Below are 6,000 nucleotides of genomic sequence, written 5' to 3'. Positions count from 1 at the left end.
CAGACAAAGCTTTTAGAGTCATAGATACATGCTTTGGTAAAATGTAATAAAAGATTTTTTAAAAAGCTTTGAATTAATACACCACAAGACCTGGAGAGAATGACAGACAATGTCTAATGATCAAAAACTCGAAAAGCTTGAATTATACTTTTTTATCTTCCTATCCTTCTGCCTTCTCATCTGCGTGCTGAAGTTGCTCTGACTGTTTGAGGAAACTGTGCTGTGCTTTTATTAATTTGCAGATTCTTTCTCATTCATGTTTACCACTGAAACATCATTCCCCATCCTGGATACAAGCAGGAGACCAACCAACAAGCTCTGTGCCTGAAGTGCCACAAACTGCAGTTCCTTGCATGGCCTTTTGATTCTGGCTCCAGAATCTGTCACTCAAAGCTTCCATGTTAAAATATCCATCTATGCAATAGAAAGCAACATGTCATGAACCAGAGATTCATATAAAGCATAGGTGTCAAACTCTGGCCCTAATTACATTTGGCCCACGAAGCAATACCAAATTACTATTAGAGCTGGCCTACTGGTATTATACAGCTAATATATATGTTGTTTAGTATTAAGCTTTGCTTGTTCCATATTCAGCTTTTCAGCAAAACGTGTTTGAGTCCATAAGAAAGGATTCATTCTTATATCTGGAAGAATAAATATATTTCAATAAATATTAACGTTAGCCCGCGACTTTGTTCCAGTTTTGAATTTTGGCCCACTGTGTATTTGAGTTTGACACACCTGATATAAAGTTTTTGGACCCAAATGCAGACTCATAACATGCAAAGGACTATTTACAATAATTTATTTACACACAAACTTGAGCTCAGAATCACAACACAACTTCACATGACACGCATCGCCAGGGCAAGCGATCATCAGAGATGCTGCTGGAGAATGATTAGTGACGGGCAACAGAGGGAATGATGGAGCAGCATCTCTGCAACAAAGGAAAGAGGGGTTACTGGACAAGAAGGCAAGGAAATGGCTAAAGATGAGTACTGATTGTCGTGGAGTTGATGGGAGTGTGTTATGTTCAGATTCAAGGCAGGTCCTGTTCCAGAGATTCCAGAGAGGGTCCAGGGGAGGCACAATGGGCAGGAGGGCAGGCAGATAAGCGGGATGAATATTGAAACCTTTGCTGTAGACAGACTTGAGAAGTGGAAGCAACCTGAACTGGCACTGGAGAGTAACAGGGCAGGAGGAGAATCCGAAGGAACTGAAAACAGGAGTAAGAAACAAAGAGGCAACGGTAGACACGGGTGAAATGAGCATATAGCTGAGAACAAAAGAGGCCTAGTTACCACCAAATGTAGCAGGATGAACTGGCAAAGAGTAGAAGGAAGCACTGATTTTTTTCCTGCTGTTTCCTGCTGCCACCTTTGTGCTCAAACTAGAACCTCTTTCTGAGGGGCTTGTGACCTTCTTTACAGTTAAACAGCTAATCTTCCAGGACGGGTGATTCTCTGCGCTCTTTTCCACTTCTTGCTTCAAACTCAGGGGTGGAATACCCTGAGCTCCGGGATTTTTTCTGACTCAGCCAAGTCAGGACCTCCGGCCTCTTTGGTGCAGTGCTTCTGGATTTCCACCAACCCCCTTCGTGATTATTGATGTGGTTCTAGAGTCCTCACGAGGTGACTAGCAGGAGCCCAAATGGCATGACCCTTGACCCCAATTGCTGTCTTGGCAGTCTCAGCTTCTGCTGCCAAGGATCCTCATATCTCCGTGGCCTCATCTAGTGTCTGCTCCTTTCTCTGTAACAGACAGAAAACGAAAACACCTCTCTGCCTAGCCTTAATAATCTACTGTTATTATCCATTGTTCTTCTAGTGATTCAAAGTTGGTTTAGAATATCATATTCGGAGCTCTCTGACCCAGAGACTTATTCTAATCATAATCTATGTGTTTAAGTGTGTTTGCAATTACCCCTCTGCGCTCTAAGTAATTTCAGTATACAATATATCAGTCCGGACAGTCACTCGGAACAAAGCTTTTGGCCTTCAAAAGACTGAGTGCCAACTCTTATGAGCACATTCGCAATGTGTGTATGAAAATAATTATAACTGCTTATTTTAGTAAAATAAATCAAACATTTTCAACCCTAACCTTGCCTCGTTTCACACATTTTAACATGTGAACAATAGAGCATGTGTTTTGTTCAGCCTGTCTCCTCATGAAAACGCACTAAGTGAACACAGGCATTTTATCTTCTAAACACGATTCAGTTTCTTTTGATCGTTAAACCTGTGTATTAATAGCATTGGAAGTTTCAAGATGGCACTGTCTTTCAAACTTTTTTTTCTCCACCTTCGTTTAGTTACTTTACTTTCTACGTTTTAGATATAGTATGGATAACGCACTTTTTGAAACTTCTGGAACCAGCTCCTTCATCTACTTGAGAATGGAGCTGCTGGCACTAAACACAAAGACACAGACTGGCATGAGACATGTTGGGTTCAATATTGAGGAGGGGTAGAGGAGGTAATCAACTTCCATAATAACAATACTGATCCGGCCGGGTGGAGTCAAACGATGATTTTAATGACATGCGTGGGAAGACCGCCACTGTACACAGACAGCGCCGATCCCCAACTTACAGAGCATAAGCAGGTGTTTTATACCTTTCAGGGCTTAAATTTACTGACGCCCTTAAACGTCACTCAGATACAGTTCATACATAGGTTTCAAAACCACAATGACTTAACACAGTTTAAAAATAACATTGTTTCCGTCTCCACAGCAGATGCTTCCTGTCAGCCATCTGACTTTCACTTCCCGTCTGGAAACCAAACTGTTTCTCTGTTTGCAGAGACAGCAAGAAACTATTCCTCTTTTACAGAGACAATTTTAGAGTTACAAGCAAACATGATTAACCTCTCACCTATAAATGAGATAAAGTCTACTGTGTGTGTGTATGTGGCTCGACCTCACCAGCTGAAACTTGTAACCTTTTTCCACCAGACAGAAGGTGAGCACGTACACATTTAAGATTATAACAAGCATTCAAAAGCATTTAAGATTATAGATTCAACTCAACAGTTTAGAGTTGTTATAACTGCCCCTGTAATAAAGGCTAATTGGGTACCAATATGTTTAAACATCTGAATACAATATCAATACTGCAGATTGTATTATTAATGCAATGGTAATGATGATGATTATTAACAATAGCAGCAAAATATATTTCTAATTCCTCACAGACACAACATCCCGGCCGAGCGAAACAGGAGCTACAGAGGTTGCAAGGCTGGAGTGAGGAAAGAGGATCACCGAAGGCGATTCAAGCCATCAATCCCGACAGTGATAATGGGCAACGTGAACTTGTTACAGAACAAGAAATGAACTGTGTGCTCTGAACAACCACCGACTCTACCGTGGGTGCAGTTTGTTTATCTTCACGGAGACATGGGTTACCGAGCTAACGCCGCAGGCTAACATAGACCTATGTGGATTCACATCCGTGAGAGCCGATAGGGACACAGGCCAGCGGAAAAAGCGGAGGTGGGGGACTCACTGTCTACATTTTAACATTTTGTACATTTTGTAACCCTGGACACGTCTCCGTTAAAGTATCGGTATGCCGTCCGCACCTGGAGCTGCTAGCCGTTAGCTTGCGGCCATATTATCTACCTCGGGAGTTCAGTCATGTGTTTACATCCCTCCGAGGGCCGATGCAGCAGCTGCCTGTGAGACAATACACACAGTTACAGCAAGACTGCAGACACAACACCCCAAGGCTTTCATTGTTATATCTGGAGACTTTAATCATGCCACACTGGATTCTACTCTGACTGCTTTTCACCAGTTTGTGAATTGTCCCACACGGAGTAACAGGACAATTGACCTACTGTATGCTAATGTGAGAGCTCCCCCACTAGGGAAGTCAGACCACAATCTGGTTTACCTACAGCCACAATACACACCCTTTGTCCAAAGGCAGCCTGTGACAACACGCTCCATTAGGAGATGGACCCCAGAAAAGGAGGATGCTCTGAGGGACTGTTATGACACCACAGATTGGGATGTGCTTCTGAGCCCACAGGGTGAGGACATAGAGGGGGCGACACACTGTCTGACAGACTATCTCAACTTTTGTGAGGACGCGGTCGCCCCTGCTAAGATGGTACAGAGTTATCCTAATAGCAAACAGTGGGTTTGTTATTAGGATAGGGAAAGCTGTGCTCAACATGAAGAAGAAGGCCTTCAGGAGCAAAGTGAAGGAGGAGATGAAAGCAGCACACCGGGTGGTGAAACGTTGCCTGAGGGAAGCAAAGGAAACCTACAGAAGGAAGGTGGAGCAGAAGTTGGAAAGGAACAATATGAGGGGAGTCTGGAATGGCGTTAAAACCATCACAACCATCACAGGCATCACCCCCCCCCCCCCCCCCCCCCCCCACACACACACTATGACACCCTCTCCTCCTCCTCCAACCCCTCTCTAAACAGCCTCCCCCCCTTCCAATCTACTCCCAGTGTCATAGTTGACCAGGTCAGGAGACAAGGAAGCTTCGCCCCAGGAAGGCAGCAGGCCCAGACAAGGTGTGTCCTAGGATGCTAAAGTTGTGTGCTGCTGAACTTGGGGAGCTACTACAACGAGTCTTAAAAAAAAAAAAAAAAAAAAAAAAAATTATTTATATAGCACCTTTCAAGACAGAATCACTAAGTGCTGCACATAAGATTACAAGTCACAAGATTACAAGATAGATTTAAAAAGACAAAATGAAACAGGCAAAAAATTAACCAAAAGCAGTTTTAAAAAGGTGAGTTTTGAGTTGTTTTTTAAAAAAACAGCTACTGAGTCCGCAGTTCTTAATGTTTGGGGGAGAGAGTTCCACAGTCTAGGGGCCACAGTGGCAAAAGCTCTGTCACCCTTAGTTCTCCTCTTAGTATTTTTTATAGCAAGTAAGGCCTGATCAGATGACCTCAGGGCCCTGCTGGGGACATCGGGCTGTAGCAGATCAGAGATGTAGGCTGGTGCTAGTCCATGCACAGCTCTGTAAGTCAAGACCAGGATCTTAAAATGGACTCTAAATTCAACAGGAAGCCAGTGTAACTGAGATAACAACGGTGTCACATGTGAGTACTTGGGGGATTTTGGCAAACCTCTTCAACCTCAGCCTGCGACTAGGGAGAGTGCCCGCCCTCTGGAAGACATCCTGCATCATCCCGGTCCCCAAAAAGAACCGGCCCAATGAGCTGAATGACTTCCGACCGGTGGCACTGACGTCACATCTTATGAAGACTCTAGAGCGGCTCCTCCTCAACCTCCTCCGACCACAGGTACAACATGCCCAGGACCCACTACAGTTCACCTACAAGGCAGATGTCGGAGTGGAGGATGCCATCCTGTACCTCCTACACAGAGCCCACTCACACCTGGACAAGGGAAAAGGCACGGTCAGGATCCTGTTTCTTGACTTTTCCAGTGCCTTCAATACAATCCGGCCCTGTCTGCTCCAGGAGAAACTAAACAGGATCTCCGACTACCTCACCGACAGACCACAGTACGTCAGGCTGAAGGACATCACGTCTGACACTGTGGTCAGCAGCACAGGAGCACCACAGGGAACTGTGCTGTCCCCTCTTCTCTTCACCCTGTACACCTCTGACTTCTGCTATAACTCTGAATTATGCCATATTCAGAAGTTTGCAGACGACACGGCCATCATGGGGTGTATCTGGGATGATCAGGAAGAGGAGTACAGCAGTGTGGTGAGGAACTTTGTCACATGGAGTCACACAAACCACCTGCAACTTAACACCTCAAAGACCAAAGAACTATGGGGGTGCCTACTGGGGTCAGCGGGGGAGCTGGCCCCAGGGAGGGGTCACTTGCCCCTCCCTTCCTTCCCTCCCCATCTCCAGCTGCCTCCCTCTTCCCGCTCCACCACAACCACCCACACATGCAGGGCCTTGGAGTAGGGGTGTGTCACCAGGGTGCAGAGGAGGTAACCCCCCCCCCCACCCCGTCCCCTTCTGGCTGCCTCTGCCTCAATT

Source organism: Neolamprologus brichardi, chromosome 10 (assembly GCF_056152115.1).
Source record: "Neolamprologus brichardi isolate AB-2024 chromosome 10, ASM5615211v1, whole genome shotgun sequence".
Lineage (NCBI taxonomy): Eukaryota > Metazoa > Chordata > Actinopteri > Cichliformes > Cichlidae > Neolamprologus > Neolamprologus brichardi.
This window is presented reverse-complemented; position numbering follows the sequence as displayed.